At 44.9% G+C, this 16,954-nt stretch overlaps 1 protein-coding gene across 10 annotated transcripts in view; it reads right to left on the reverse strand.

The window, feature by feature from the left end:
* The window catches only part of sipa1l1 (signal-induced proliferation-associated 1 like 1), a 459,559-nt gene that overhangs the window by 409,344 nt on the left and 33,261 nt on the right, over positions 1-16,954 (reverse strand). The window contains exon 2 of one of the 10 annotated variants that reach the window (XM_070878860.1): positions 15,922-16,059. The exons of the other annotated variants lie outside the window; for them this stretch is intronic. The gene's annotated coding sequence lies outside the window, so the exon portion shown is untranslated. The remainder of the gene's footprint in view (positions 1-15,921; positions 16,060-16,954) is intronic. 10 annotated transcript variants of the gene reach the window in all.

Genomic DNA, 16,954 nt, shown 5'->3' on the forward strand with positions numbered 1-16,954 from the left:
TGGGGGGAGTTTCAAGATTTTGACCCAGAGGAACAGTGATATATTTCAAAGTTCGGATTGTGTCTGACTTGGAGGTGATGGTGTTCCCATGCGCCTGCTGCCCTTGTCCTTCTTGGAGGTAGATGCCGCGGGTTTGGGAAGGGCTGTCGAAGAAGCCTTGGCGAGTTGCTGCAGTGCATCTTATAGATAGTACACATTGCAGCCATGGTGTGCCGGTGGTGGAGGGAGTGAATGTTGAAGGAAGTGAATGGGGTGCCAATCAATCGGGCTGCTTTGTTCTGGTGTCGAGCGTTGTTGGAACTGCACTCATTTAAGGCAAATGAACATTATTCCATCACACTCATGACTCGTGCCTTGTAGTTGGTGGAAAGGCATTCGGGAGTCAGGAGGTGAGTCACTCACCACAAAATACCTAGCCTCTGACCTGCTCTTGTAGCCACAGTATTTATGTGGCTGGTCCAGTTAAGTTTCTGTTCAATGGTGACCCACAGAATGTTGATGGTGGGGGATTTGATGATGGTAACATCATTGAATGTCATGGGGAGGTGGTTAGACTCTCTCTTCTTGGAGGTAATCATTGCCTGGCACTTGTGTGGTGCAACTGTTACTTGACACTTAGCGGATCAAAATTGAATGTTGTCCAGGTGTTGCTGTATATGGGCAGACTGTTTCATTATTGAATAGAGTTACAAATGGAACTGAACATTGTGCAACATCCCCACTTCTGATCTTATGTGGGAGGGATGGTCATTGACGAAGCAGCTAAAGATGGTTGGGCCGAGGACACTGCCCTGAGGAACTTCTGCAGCAACATCCTGGGCTGAGAAGATTGGCCTCGAACAACCACATCCACCTTCCTTTGTACTAGCTAGGACTACAGCCAGTGGAGAGTTTTCCCCTGATTGCCATTGATTTCAATTTTACTAGGGCTTCTTGATGCCACACTCGGTCAAATGCTGCCTTGATGTCAAAGGCAGTCACTCTCACTTCACCTCTGGAATTCAGCTCTTTTGTCCATGTTTGGACAAAGGCTGTAATGAGGTCTGGAGCTGAATGGTCCTGGCAGAACCCAAACGGAGCATCGGTGAGCAAGTTATTGGTGAGTAAGTGCCATTTGATAGCACTGTCGACAACCCCTTCAATCACTTTACTGATGATTGAGAGTAGGCTGATGGGGTGGTAATTAGCTGGATTGAATTTGTCCTGCTTTTTGGAGACAGGGCATAACAAGGCAATTCACCACTTCATCGGGTAGATACCAGTGTTGTCATCATCATAGGCAGTCCCTCGAAATCAAGGAAGACTTGCTTACACTCTAAAAATGAGTCTTTAGGTGGCTGAACAGTCCAATACGAGAACCACAGTCCCTGTTACAGATGGAACAGATAGTCGTTGAGGGAAAGGGTGGGTGGGACTGGTTTGCTGCACGCTCTTTCCACTGCCTGTGCTTGATTTCTGCATGCTCTTGGCGATGAGAGTCGAGATGCTCAGCACCCTCCCGGATGCACTTCCGCCACTTAGGACGGTCTTTGGCCAGGGTCCCCCAGGCATCAGTGGTGATGTTGCACTTTATCAGGGAGGCTTTGAGGGTGTCCTTGTAATGTTTCCTCTGCTCACCTTTGGCTCGTTTGCCGTGTTGTGGCACTTCAGTGTTGTAGCAGTACTGGAACAGCTTGGCTCGAGGCACAGCTAGTTCTAGTGCACAACTCTTCAACATTACAGCCAGGATTTGGTCGGGGTCTACAGCCTTTGCTGTATCTAGTGCACTCAGCCAATTCTTGATATCACAAAACACTGCATTTGAACAATGTCAATATCAATGATGGGAGGAAAAGCAATTTGTGAGGAGGACACAAAAAATCTGCAAAAGGACATAGACAGGCTAAGTGAGTGGGCAAAAATTTGGCAGATGTGGTATAATGTTGGAAAGTGTGAGGTCATGCACTTTGGCAGAAAAAAAATCAAAGAGCAAGTTATTATTTAAATGGAGAAAGATTGAAAAGTGCCGCAGTACAGCGGGACCTGGGGGTAGTTGTGCATGAAACACAAAAGGATAGTATGCAGGTACAGCAAGTGATCAGGAAGGCCAATGGTATCTTGGCCTTTATTGCAAAGGGGATGGAGTAGAAAAGCAGGGAAGTCTTACTACAGCTATATAAGGTATTGGTGAGGCCACACTTGGAATACTATGTGCAGTTTTGGTTTCCATATTTACAAAAGGATAAACTTGTTTTGGAGGCAGTTCAGAGAAGGTTCACTTGGTTGATTCCGGGGATGAGGGGGTTGACTGATGAGGAAAGGTCGAGTAGGTTGGGCCTTTACTCATTGGAATTCAGAAGAATTGAGAGGTGATTTTATCGAAACGTATAAGATTATGAGGGGGCTTGACAAGGTGGATGCAGAGAGGATGTTTCCACTGATGGGAGAGACTAGAACTAGAGGGCACGATATTAGAATAAGGGGCCGCCCATTTAAAACAGAGATGAGGAGAAATTGCTTCTCTCAGAGGGTTGTAAATCTGTGGAATTAGCTGCCTCCGTGAGCTGTGGAAGCTGGGACATTGAATAAATTTAAGACAGAAATAGACAGTTTCTTAAACGCTAAGGAGATAAGGGGTTATGGGGAGCGGGCAGGGAAGTGGAGCTAAGTCCATGATCAGATCAGCCATGATCTTATTGAATGGTGGAGCAGGCTTGAGGGGCCTTATGGCTACTCCTGTTCCTATTTCTTATGTTCTTATGTTATATTTATCAGAACATAAATACGTTAACAGCTCATGTCTTCCCTCATATTTTATTTATAACAACATAATTTGTACAAGCAGCACAATTAAAGTAAAAAAAATGACAGACTTGCATTTATATAGTACCTTTCACGACTACCAGACGCTTTACAGTAAGTGGAGTACTTTTAGAGTGTAGACACTGTTGTAATTTAGGAAACGCAGCAGTCAATTCACACATAAGCAAGCTCCCACAAACAGCAATGTGATAATGACCAGATAATTTGTTTTAGTTATGTTGATTGAGGGATAAATATTAGCCAGGACACCGGGGATAGCTCCCCTGCTCTTCGTCGAAATAGTGCCATGGGTTCTTTTACGTCGACTTGAGAGAGCAGACGGGGCCTCGGTTGAATGTCTCATCCGAAAGACAACACCTCAGACAGTGCAGCGCTCCCTCAGCATGCACTGGAGTTGTCAACCAAGATTTTGTGTGATCAAATCCCTGAAGTGAGACCTGGAGTTGTCAACCTAGATTTTGTGTGATCAAATCCCTGAAGTGAGACTTGAACCCACAACCTACAGATTCAGAGGGGGGTGTGCTACCCACTGAGCCACAGCTGACACTCAACATCATTTTACTGACCTGGCAATACAGGTACAACATACGAAATCCGGAATCCTCGGGACCAAATCTGTGCTGGTTTTGTTTTTTTCTGGATTTCAGACAAGAAAATCAATGGTCTGAAATCCGGAATCCTCGACCTAATCCGTGCTGGATTTTGGGTTTTGCCTCAAAAATGTCCAGATTTCAGACAATAATTCTGGATTCCGGATGACTCCATCAGCTTTGCGCAAAATGTCCAGTTTTCGGACAATTCCGGTTTTTGGCATTCCGGATTCGTGACGTTGCGCTTGTACGTGCAATCAGTTAAAACGCAAACTTATCTCTGCCCATTATGTGGGAGTAAGGTTTCCCTGCAGATAGTAAGCTGCAAAACTGAATATATTGTCAAGTTATTGTTGTTATTGCAGATTTTGTTATTGTCAAGTTATTGCAGTTTAGGAAAAGGGGAGGTGCAACGAGACCTGGGTGTCATGGTTCATCAGTCACTGAAAGTTGGCATGCAGGTACAGCAGGCGGTGAAGAAGGAAAATGCTATGTTGGCCTTCATAGCTAGGGGATTTGAGTTTAGGAGCAGGGAGGTCTTACTGCAGTTGTACAGGCCTTGGTGAGGCCTCACCTGGAATATTGTGTTCAGTTTTGGTCTCCTAATCTGAGGAAGGACATTCTTGCTATTGAGGGGCTGCAGCGAAGGTTCACCTGCATTAACTGATTCCCGGGATGGCTGGACTGACATATGAGGGGAGTCTGGATCAACTGGGCATTTATACACTGGAGTTTAGAAGGATGAGAGGGGATCTCATAGAAACATATAAGATGCTGATGGGACTGGACAGGTTAGATGCGGGAAGAATGTTCCCGATGTTGGGGGAGTCCAGAACCAGGGGTCACAGTCTAAGGATAAGGGGTAAGCCATTTAGGACCAAGATGAGGAGAAACTTCCTCACTCAGAGAGTTGTTAACCTGTGGAATTCTCTTCCGCAGAGAGTTGTTGATGCCAGTTCATTGGATATATTCAAGAGGGAGTTAGATAGGGCCCTTACGGCTAAAGGTATCAAGGGGTATGGAGAGAAAGCAGGAAAGGGGTACTGAGGGAATGATCAGCCATGATCTTATTGAATGGTGTTGCAGGCTCGAAGGGCCGAATGGCCTACTCCTGCACCTATTTTCTATGTTTTTATTTGAAATCTGTTGAGCAGCATTGATAGTTGAATTATCTGTGGCTCAACAAACGGCTACCAATTCAAATTAAGGCTTCTCGGTCACCAGTGGAACATTATTCTGAAAACTAAGTGACATTGTTCCAATTTTTATGCAGTTCATTTCTGTGATTTGTTTATCATCATCTCATTGGTGATCCAAGATCTTTTGGTTTGAAAATTATTATTTTTTACATTTGATATTGATAGAGGGAAAGATTGTCGGGTATTCATATTGTCAAAACAAGTTAATGCAGGTCCAAAGAACAGTATTTTAAATCTCTAGTAACATTTAAAATTTATCATAAACTGTCCTAAAACAACATAGGAACAGGAATAAGCCATTCAAGGAAGCACGGGAAGAAACATAGATATTAACCGTGGTCTAGGTTTTATTTTGAAAGCACGAGACTATACACTTATCTGCCTCAGCCACCTCCCCCAATCTTTATCTCTGACTGACTGAATGGCCCTGAAATTCCGGTTGGAGGTTTCATTCGGACGAACGCCTCTGACCCGAAATGTTTCTACGAAAGTACCTGGTGGTCCTGGAGGCACCTTGGATTCTGGTATTCCGGTCGGAGTCCTTCTTTCCACACGTTTCGCAGCGCATCCACGTCATGGAGGCATCTTGGATTCTGGTATTCCGGTCAGAGTCCTTCTTTCCACATGCTTCGCAGCGCATCCACGTCCTGGAGGCATCTTGGATTCTGGTATTCCGGTCGGAGTCTTTCTTTCCACACGCTTCGCAGTGCATCCACGTCCTGGAGGCATCTTGGATTCTGGTATTCCGGTCGGAGTCCTTCTTTCCACACGCTTTGCAGCGCATCCACGTCATGGACATACGGACGCAGAAGATGGAGTCACGTGGGCCCGGACAACCAATCACAGTACAGTATTCTCATTGATAGTAATGGGAACTCCGATTTTACGAGTTCCCATTAATATCAATGAGAATAAACCCCTAAAACACCCAAACACATTATACATTAAAAAACACCTCACATATTTAAAATTAATTGAAATTAAAGTTAATTAAATGTTTTAGAAAAAAAATATTTTTAGGATTTATTTTTTAATGTGTTTTAATCGGGTTTAAAATAAACTCACCTTAGTGGACAGGGTTTTTATTATAAAACTTTGTATTTAAATGTTATTTTTATATGTTTTAAAACTCTTACACTGATAAAAGTAAGCTACACGCCTGCTTTTACCAAGTGCAAGAGTTTGAAGGACATTCGCTGGGAAGGAGTTGGGCAAATAGCCCAATCTCGCCCGCGCGGATGTCCTTCCTGCGGGGATATGGAAGATCGATCAAGAAATATCTTGACAGATTGGAAAAGCCGGTTTTCTGCGCATACGCATTGCGCGCCAAAAAAAGCTTGTGAGGCCTCGCCGGGTCCGCACGTATTCCGTAGTACTGGCAAGGCTTGGATTTCAGGACCAATATCACTAACTTCTTTCTACATCTCCCCTGGCCCTGATGATCATTTCCACTATAAAATAAGCCACCTTAGGGAATGTGCTGGCCATGTACAGACTGGTAGAAGTGAAATGAAGCAAGGGATGCCAAGGATATGAACCTTAATCACCTCCAGATCTAACTATTTGTACACAACTCTTTCCCAATATTCCCCAACACTGGAAAATCTCCCATTCAATCCTTCAAAACTCTGACTTCAAACTTCCACCCAATCAATAATTTCCCTTTCCTCTCTAAAGGTCCCCAAACAGGTTATATCCACCTAGCTCCATGCCAACCACTCCTAGTTCAAAAGACTTCAGTCTGCTCTCTGCCTTTCCCACAGCACCAAGATGACCCTGGTCAAAGCAAAGTCATTGACAATATATCTTGAGACTGCAACCATGATGCAATATCGATCGCTCCTTGATTTCTTAAAAGAAGTAAATTCCAGATTTCTACTATCCTATGCATGGAAACGTGCTTCCTGATTCCCCTCGAAACTGGCTTGGCTTTAATTTTTTTCTACATTTCATGACATTTCTACACCACCACCTTTGATGGTCTAATCCCCATTAACACCATTACTCTCTCTCGCCCTAACCATTCCCCCGGTACTACCCCCATCAACTTTCCCTTAAGTCCAAGGGATGCAGATTTGAGTGGATATGGCGGACAACTGGTTTAGTCATTCACCACCAGATCTGGCTGGACCACAAAGCTTCATCGGATCCTGCTCTCGTCTGCCAATACTAAAGCAACGATAACCCCCGGCTTCTTTTCTCTACTGCAAACCATCTTCATAAACCCCTCCCCACCGCTGTTTCCTCCACCCTCACCTCCAGCAAGTATGAGTAGCTCATGGATTCTTTGTCACTAAGATTGAGACCATGTGATCAACTGTCTCTTCCCTTCCTTCTCACAGCCCACTGGGCCAAACTTCCTCTAGGTTTCCCCCTGCCTGAGCCCTGAGCTCTCATCTTTCTCTACTATCTCTCCTCATGCCCTCTTCGATCTCCTGTTGTCCACGAGACTTACCTCCTGCTCCCTCAACCCTATTCCCACTAAACTGCTGGCAACCCAACTTCCCTTCCTGGCTCCCACGTTTGCTGATATTGTTAACGGTTCTCTCTTATCAGGTACTGTCCCCCCTCTCCTTCAAATCTTCCAAATCACCTGCAATTGCTTCTCTTCCCACTCCTCTGGTGTCCCCCAAGGATCTATCTTTGGTCCCCTCCTATTTCTCATCTACATGTGTTAGCCAGCGGCTCAATGGGTAACACACTCGCCTCTGAGTCAGAAGGTTATGGGTTCAAGTCCCACTCCAGAGACTTGAGCACAAAAATCTAAGCTGACACTCCAGTGCAGTGCTGAGGGAGATGCAGTCTTTCAAATGAGATGTTAAACTGAGGCCCCATCTACTCTCTCAGGTGCACGTAAAAGATCTCATGTCACAATTTTGAAGAGCAGGGGGAGTTATCCCCGGTGTCCTGGCCAATATTTATCACCCAATCAACATTACTAAAACACAGATTATCTGGTCATTATCAAATTGCTGTTTGTGGGAGCTTGCTGAGCGCAAATTGGCTACCACGTTTCCTACATCACAACAGTGACTATAATTCAAAGAGTACTTCATTGGCTGTAAAACGCTTAGGGATGTCCGGTGATCGTGAAAGACGCTATATAAATGCAAGTCTTTCTTTCTTTCTACATATTGCCCCTTGGCAATATCATCCAAAAACACAGCATCAGTTTCCACATGTACGCTCATGACTCCTAGCTCTACCTTACCACCACCTCTCTCGATCCCCCCAGTCTCTAAATTATCAAACTGCTTGTCCGACATCCAGTACTGGATGAGCCAAAATTTTGTCAACCTAAATATTAGGAAGACCGAAGCCATCGTCTTCAGTCCCCAAACTCCATTCCCTCGCCACCGACTCCTTTTCTCTCCCTGGCAGATTGTTTGAAATCTTGGTGTCGTATTTGGCCCAGAGATGAGCTTACAGCCACATATCCACACCATTGCTAAGACCGCCTACTTCCACCTCCACAACATTGCCCGACTCCGTCTCTGCCTCAGCTCATCTGCTGCTGAAACCCTCGTCCATGCCTTTGTTACCTCTCGATTTAACTATTCCAATGCCCTCCTGGCCGGCCTCCCGCATTGTACCCTCCGTAAACTTGAGGGATGGGGAGTCTGGTTTGCTGCATGCTCCTTCTGCTGTCTGCTGCCCATGTCCTAGCTTGCACTATGTCCTGCTCACCCATCACCCGTGCTCGTGAAGCAACGCCTCGATTTTAAAATTCTCATCCTGGTTCTCAATTCCCTCCATGCCTCGTCCCTCCCCATCTCTAATCTCCTCCAGCTCTACAACCCGAAGAGATACCTGCACTCCTCCAATTCTGACACTTTGAGCATCTCCAATTTCAATCATTCCACCATTGGTGGCCGTGCCTTCAACTGCCATGGCCCTAAGCTCTGGAATTTTCTCCCTAAACCTCTCTTTCCTCCTTTAAGACGCTCCTTAAAACCTCTCTCTTTGACCTCATCTGCCCCAATATCTCATGTGGCTCGGTGTCAATTTTTTTTTAATATAATGATCCTGTGAAGCACCTTGGGACTTTTTACTAAGTTAAAAGATGCTATATAAATACAAGATGATATAATAAGATTATGTCCCCTCAGTCTTGATCCCCAAACCTGAGAAAATAGTTTCTCCGTATTTACCCTGTTAAAATGATTCAACATTTTAAGTACCTTGATCAGATCATCCCTCAGTCTTCTGTACTCAAAAGGAATACATGCCAAGGCAAGGGAATGCCTATAAAATGCTATAAGCATCCCAACGCTCAAAACCAGACTGTTACCCAGCCATTATAGTAAGCACCATTGTTCTGAAAGATGGTTGGTTTCTAATGATAACAATGCTACTTAAGACTAAATCATCATCGGCAGTCCCACAAAATTGAGGAAGACTTGCTTCCACTCTAAAAGTGAGTTCTCAGGTGACTGTACAGTCCAATGCGGGAATTACAGTCTCTGTAACAAGTGGTTGAAGGAAAGGGTGAATGGGGAGTCTGGTTTGCCGCACGCTTCTTCTGCTGTCTTCGCTTGCTTTCTGCATGCTCTCGGCGACGAGACTAGAGGTGCTCTTCCTCCACTTTGGACGGTCTTGGGCCAGGAATTCCCAGGTGCCGGTGGGGACGTTGCACTTTATCAAGGAGGCTTTTAGGGTGTCCTTGAAATGTTTCCTCTGCCCACCTGGGGCTCGCTTGCCATGTAGGAGTTCAGAGTAGAGCGCTTGCTTAGGAAATCTCATGTCGGGCATGCGGACGATGTGGCCCGCCCAAAAGGTGCTGGTTGAGTGTGGTCAGTGCTTCGATGCTGGGGATGTTGGCCTGAGCGAGAACACTGATGTTAGTGCGTCTATCAGCAAGGGCAGACATTTGTGACGAGGTTCAACACTGCCTTCAGCGTGCCAGTGTAGCCTTCGGTTGGTCGCCTGAGGAAGAGCGTGTTTGAAGACCAGGACCTCAAATCTGGCACCAAGCTTATGGTCTACAGGGCAGTCATGATAGCCGCCCTCCTATATAGCCGAGATGTAGACTATATACAGTAGACACCTCAAAGCGCTGGAGAAGTAACACCAGCGCTGCCTCCACAAAATCCTGCAAATCCAATGGGAGGTTTAAGACTAAATATGCAGCCATTAGCTGCACATTCACAGTAGAGCTGCATCCAGTAAACAATGGCGCATAAAACTGCAAACAATAGGAGTGGGCGGGCAATGGGGGGAGGGAAAGGGAAGAGAAAAAATTAGGGCTGCCACATAATGTAATATGAAATTTTGCAGACAAGAAAGTTGAAGGTTTAATTCCTGGCTCCAAGCTCAGAAGATGGTCTCAGCCGAGGCACTGTTTAGCATAGCTAGGTTAAAATATGGCCTTGGGGGCGGGGAAACTCAGGGTCTTACACATGAATGCTTTGCAGTGCCCAGAACTGGAACAAAAAGGGAGGGAATGACATCTATGGCTGCGTTATAAAATGGATGGGACGTACTGTATAAAACACCCTGCCAAGAACAGATGAACACGTCAAGGGCAGGAACCTTTATTTGGCAGTTTTCTGATGAGCAGACCTCCAAATTCAAGACTGAGCCAGGCCAAAGACATCATGCAATAATTATAAGGAAAAGTTCTGCCACACAAGTTTGGGACTGGCAGCCTGAAACAGTTAGCTGAAGTACGGAAGAAGTTCAAGCTTACCAAGTCGTTAAATCTGTGCACACAAACAAGTAAACCAAGGCATGAATTAAAAGAACGTATCACAGCGCTTTTTCAGTTTTGCCTCCAGGATTTAAATTCCTTTAGTTACTATTGCCATGAGAAGTTCTGAAAACGTAATTTTTTTTGCACTGCAACTAATTTTGGAGCAAGGTATAAAATATGAAACTAGGACTGTTATTAAGTTCCAACAAAAGACAGAAAACAAATTGTGTAGTTGAAAATGCAAAATAATTTAAATTGCTCTGTATTTTAATAATAAATTCTGCACAAATAAATATTACTTGGTTTTGCTTTAGGGAACAACGCAACAAAACTTCCAATATTTGTTCCAACACCTGCTCTTTTACCTCCTCCCTTCCCACCATGCAGGGCCCCAAACACTCCTTCCAGGTGAAACAGAGATTTATTTGTACAGGTACTTCTTTCAAATTCTTTCACTTTAGTATGTTGTATTCGCTACTCATGATGGTCTCTCCTCTACATTGGGGAGACCAACGCAGATTGGGTGACCTCATTGTGGAACACCTCCGTTCAGTCTGTAAACAGGACCCTGAGCTTTTAGTCGCCTGTCATTTTAATTCTGCACACGACTCCCGCTCAAACCTCTCTTACTTTGGCTTCCTACATGGTTCTAATGAAGCTCAACATATGCTCGAGGAACAACACCTGCAATGCTCCATCTCACCCTCAGTAAGCACCAATACAAACATCAATGTATTAGAAAAAGATGTGAGGGAGAGGACCCGAGTAGGACTGGAACAAAGAATGCCCCACATATCTCAGGAAAAGGCAGGCATAGTTAGGACCCATATAGGTTTCCATATCAACATCTTTTATTTGGAGGAAGTGAGTGGAGTCAAAGGAGAAGGTGTTCAATGTAAGAAAAGTTCAGCCAGGCAGGAGGGTGGTGGTGGATGGGGACTGGTTGGGCCTCTCTGCCCGAGGAAGAAGCAGAGCGCCCTCAGGCCATCCTGATGGGGGATGGAACTGTAGAGGGATTGGACGTCCATGGTGAAAAGGAGACGGTTGCAACCAGGAAACTGTTGAAGTAACGGAGGGCGTCGGAAGAGTCGCGGATGAAGGTGGGAAAAGACTGGACAAGGGGAGAAAGAATAGAGTCAAGAGAGGAAGAAATCAGTTCCCTGGGGCAAGAACAGGTTGAAACAATGGGTCGACCAGGGCAGTCCTGTTTGTGGATATTGGGAAGGAGGTAGAAGCAGGCTGTGTGGGGTTGGGGAATTATGAGGATGGATGCCATGGAGGGAAGATCTCCAGAGATGATGAGGTCAGTAACAGTCTGGAAACGATGGCTTGATTTTTGGTGGTGGGATCATGGTCCAGGTGGAGGTAGGAGGAGGTGTCAGAGAGTAGGCATTCAGCCTCCACAAGGTTGGGATCAGTTTACCAAACATCAACAGCGTCATCCTTGTCAGCAGGTTTAAAGACAGTGTTGGAGTTGGACCTGAGTTAATGGAGTGCTGCAACCTCAGAGGGAAGTAGGTTATAGAATGAGTGAGCAGAGTAGAAAAATTGACAGCTGATGTCACACCGGCAGTGCCCAATGAAATGATCTAGAGAGGGTAATAGGGAGAGGTCCAGGTGAAATGAGAATTCTGAAGACAGGAGAGACACTCCTGGCCAAAGAAGCGGACACGGAGGCGAAGACAACAGAAGAGGAGCTCAGTGCCCTGCCGAGCTCAAAATTCATAGAGATGGAGATGCAAGGGGATGAAGCGGAGACTTTTGCAAAGAACTGCGTCTGGGGTCATAGAGGGGAAGGTCAGAGGGATAGTGAAAACACAGCTAAGGGTGAGATTGGAACGAGGGGTGGGATCCGAGGAAAGTGATGGGGAAGTTTGCAATCTTGGACACCTGAAAGGAAGAAAATAAAACGTTTTTTGTTGAAGCGCAGATGAGACGAAGGATGAAATGGAATTGCGGTCTGGGCAGGACCGGAACCAATGTCCTAGGGGGAGTGTTTGCTAGTGCTGTTGGGGAGGATTTAAACTAATATGGCAGGGGGATGGGAACCAATGCAGGGAGACAGAGGGAAACAAAAAAGAGACAAAAGCAAAAGACAGAAGGGAGATGAGGAAAAATGGAGGGCAGAGAAACCCAAGGCAAAGAACAAAAAGGGCCACTGTACAGCAAAATTCTAAAAGGACAAAGGGTGTTAATAAAACAAGCCTGAAGGCTTTGTGTCTTAATGCAAGGAGTATCTGCAATAAGGTGGATGAATTAACTGTGCAAATAGATGTTAACAAATATGATGTGATTGGGATTACGGAGACGTGGCTCCAGGATGATCAGGGCTGGGAACTCAACATTTAGGGGTATTCAACATTCAGGAAGGATAGAATAAAAGGAAAAGGAGGTGGGGTAGCATTGCTGGTTAAAGAGGAGATTAATGCAATAGTTAGGAAAGACATTAGCTTGGATGATGTGGAATCTATATGGGTAGAGCTGCAGAACACCAAAGGGCAAAAAACGTTAGGAGGAGTTGTGTACAGACCTGCAAACAGTAATAGGGATTTTGGGGAGGGCATCAAACAGGAAATTAGGGGTGCATGCAATAAAGGTGTAGCAGTTATAATGGGTGACTTTACTATGCACATAGATTGGGCTAGCCAAACTGGAAGCAATACGGTGGAGGAGGATTTCCTGGAGTGCATAAGGGATGGTTTTCTAGACCAATATGTTGAGGAACCAACTAGGGAGGAGGCCATCTTAGACTGGGTGTTGTGCAATGAGAGAGGATTAATTAGCAATCTCATTGTGCGAGGCCCCTTGGGGAAGAGTGACCATAATATGGTGGAATTCTGCATTAGGATGGAGAATGAAACAGTAATTTCAGAGACCATGGTCCAGAACTTAAAGAAGGGTAACTTTGAAGGTATGAGGCGTGAATTGGCTAGGATAGATTGGCGAATGATACTTAAGGGGTTGACTGTGGATGGGCAATGGCAGACATTTAGAGACCGCATGGATGAATTACAACAATTGTACATTCCTGTCTGGCGTAGAAATAAAAAAGGGAAGGTGGCTCAACCGTGGCTATCTAGGGAAATCAGGGATAGTATTAAAGCAAAGGAAGTGGCATACAAATTGGCCAGAAATAGCAGCGAACCTGGGGACTGGGAGAAATTTAGAACTCAGCAGAGGAGGACAAAGGGTTTGATTAGGGCAGGGAAAATGGAGTACGAGAAGAAGCTTGCAGGGAACATTAAGGCGGATTGCAAAAGTTTCTATTAGGTATGTAAAGAGAAAAAGGTTGGTGAAGACAAACGTAGGTCCCCTGCAGTCAGAATCAGGGGAAGTCATAACGGGGAACAAAGAAATGGCAGACCAATTGAACAAGTACTTTGGTTCGGTATTCACTAAGGAGGATACAAACAACCTTCCGGATATAAAAGGGGTCAGAGGGTCTAGTAAGGAGGGGGAACTGAGGGAAATCTTTATTAGTCGGGAAATTGTGTTGGGGAAATTGATGGGATTGAAGGCCGATAAATCCCCAGGGCCTGATGGACTGCATCCTAGAGTACTTAAGGAGGTGGCCTTGGAAATAGCGGATGCATTGACAGTCATTTTCCAACATTCCATTGACTCTGGATCAGTTCCTATGGAGTGGAGGGTAGCCAATGTAACCCCACTTTTTAAAAAAGGAGGGAGAGAGAAAACAGGGAATTATAGACCGGTCAGCCTGACCTCAGTAGTGGGTAAAATGATGGAATCAATTATTAAGGATGTCATAGCAGTGCATCTGGAAAATGGTGACATGATAGGTCCAAGTCAGCATGGATTTGTGAAAGGGAAATCATGCTTGACAAATCTTCTGGAATTTTTTGAGGATGTTTCCAGTAAAGTGGACAAAGGAGAACCAGTTGATGTGGTATATTTGGACTTTCAGAAGGCTTTCGACAAGGTCCCACACAAGAGATTAATGTGCAAAGTTAAAGCACATGGGATTGGGGGTAGTGTGCTGACGTGGATTGAGAACTGGTTGTCAGACAGGAAGCAAAGAGTAAACGGGTACTTTTCAGAATGGCAGGCAGTGACTAGTGGAGTGCCGCAAGGTTCTGTGCTGGGGCCCCAGCTGTTTACATTGTACATTAATGATTTAGACGAGGGGATTAAATGCAGTATCTCCAAATTTGCGGATGATACTAAGTTGGGTGGCAGTGTGAGCTGCGAGGAGGATGCTATTAGGCTGCAGAGTGACTTGGATAGGTTAGGTGAGTGGGCAAATGCATGGCAGATGAAGTATAATGTGGATAAATGTGAGGTTATCCACTTTGGTGGTAAAAACAGAGAGACAGACTATTATCTGAATGGTGACAGATTAGGAAAAGGGAAGGTGCAACAAGACCTGGGTGTCATGGTACATCAGTCATTGAAGGTTAGCATGCAGGTACAGCAGGCGGTTAAGAAAGCAAATGGCATGTTGGCCTTCATAGCGAGGGGATTTGAATACAGGGGCAGGGAGGTGTTGCTACAGTTGTACAGGGCCTTGGTGAGGCCACACCTGGAGTATTGTGTACAGTTTTGGTCTCCTAACTTGAGGAAGGACATTCTTGCTATTGAGGGAGTGCAGCGAAGGTTCACCAGACTGATTCCCGGGATGACGGGACTGACCTATCAAGAAAGATTGGATCAACTGGGCTTGTATTCACTGGAGTTCAGAAGAATGAGAGGGGACCTCATAGAAACGTTTAAAATTCTGACGGGTTTAGACAGGTTAGATGCAGAAAGAATGTTCCCAATGTTGGGGAAGTCCAGAACCAGGGGTCACAGTCTGAGGATAAGGGGTAAGCCATTTAGGACCGAGATGAGGAGAAACTTCTTCACCCAGAGAGTGGTGAACCTGTGGAATTCTCTACCACAGAAAGTAGTTGAGGCCAATTCACTAAATATATTCAAAAGGGAGTTAGATGAAGTCCTTACTACTCGGGGGATCAAGGGTTATGGCGAGAAAGCAGGAAGGGGGTACTGAAGTTTCATGTTCAGCCATGAACTCATTGAATGGCGGTGCAGGCTAGAAGGGCTGAATGGCCTGCTCCTGCACCTATTTTCTATGTTTCTAGGAGAGCTGTGAGATAGAGTGAGTCGGCGCTGCTGAAGAGAGAAGTCCAGATATTCATGTGTTGGCACATGGCATTGTGGGTGGATCTCAGAAAGCAGCGGTTCGAGAAAGGCTGAATAACATGCAGATATCTGTAATTGTAGGTGGATCCGAAACATGGAAGGGTGGAATTTCAGTTGGAATCCACGTAGAATAAGTCGCAGCTGGAGACAGTTGTTGAAGAAATGTGCCTGTGAAAACGCGTTTTCGAAGATCCCTGAACAAACATCAGAAGAGAAAAATTAAACAATGAAGGTGAACAAGGTAAAAGAGACAAACGGAAATCCTGTGGGAGAGAAGGAACTTCTTCAAGGTGGGCATTACTGGAAGAGAAGTGGCAGTTAAATAAACACTAATACAGCAATAGCCTGTGTTCAGGAATTTAGTCAAATATAATACAAATGACAAAAACATTCAGCAATTTTATTCACAGATGTAATACAAGATACATTTATATTTATATAGCAATTTACCATTTATCAAATAAATCAAATTAATTACTTTGAAGTAGTGACTTCTGATGTAGGCAAGAAGAATTACTTGATTTGTTGGTGTTGTTTGAGGGAGGAATTTTGGATGGGTAAGCTGGAGGACTCCAAGCTCTTCTTCAAATATTGCCAGGGGATCTTTAAGGTTTACCTAAACCAAGAGAACGGACAGATGGAATCCCAGTAAAAAAAAAATATTTACACAGTCAAGAAAAATGTATTTAGGCAGCACTACTTCAATTGTGCTTAGTTTATACAATCAAGTCCCGGAGTGGTGCTTGATCCCACATCCTTGACTCAAAGGCATCGACTAGCTGAACCAAACTGACACTTAAAAATACAGACAAAAAGAAACTGCCTGTGCAACATCATGCAAATATTTCGCTGTTTTTATACTGCTGCTGTTTGAGTTCTGAATCCGGGACAGTGACACTGAGTCACCAGCTCTTGGCATTTACACTGTTAATTCTGGCTCTCTTAGCCCAGCCACAAACTCGTTAGGCCCAGATTTTTGTTTTTTGTGTGAGTTTGCTACCAGAATAAGGAGCCAGAACCAGCAGTGTAAAGGTGGGTAGCCAGCGCCCCCTGACTGGACTCCTGGACTCCAAATGTCAGCCTAAAAATGGTATTTGCTAACAAAAATTCTGGCAAATAACCAGGTAGGCAGATAATACAGGCTCCACCGTACTTTATTTTCAGTGTCACTTATTGCTACTTACAAAAGTACGTCTGTTGGTTACCACACAAGCTGGTTTGGTTAGAATGGGTACTGAGGCAAGAGTGCAAGAGACGGTGGTTTGTTGTCAAATTGTGTCTGGTAACGCTGATGTGGAGCGCCTTGGGACATAAAAAAAACTACTTTAAAGGCTCTAGGGCCAAAATTCAAGTGTGCACCTATGAGTTTTTAAACTGGTATTCACCGCTGGAACTCTTGGTGCGGTGAGTAGATCCATTTTTAGGACTTTGAATTTTTTCAGAGTCCTACATGAAATGGATCATAATGGGGGCGGGCAGGCTGAAAATGGGTCAGTGGGGCCGTCCGCCGC

This window comes from Pristiophorus japonicus, chromosome 4 (genome assembly GCF_044704955.1).
Source record: "Pristiophorus japonicus isolate sPriJap1 chromosome 4, sPriJap1.hap1, whole genome shotgun sequence".
Taxonomy (NCBI): Eukaryota; Metazoa; Chordata; class Chondrichthyes; family Pristiophoridae; genus Pristiophorus; species Pristiophorus japonicus.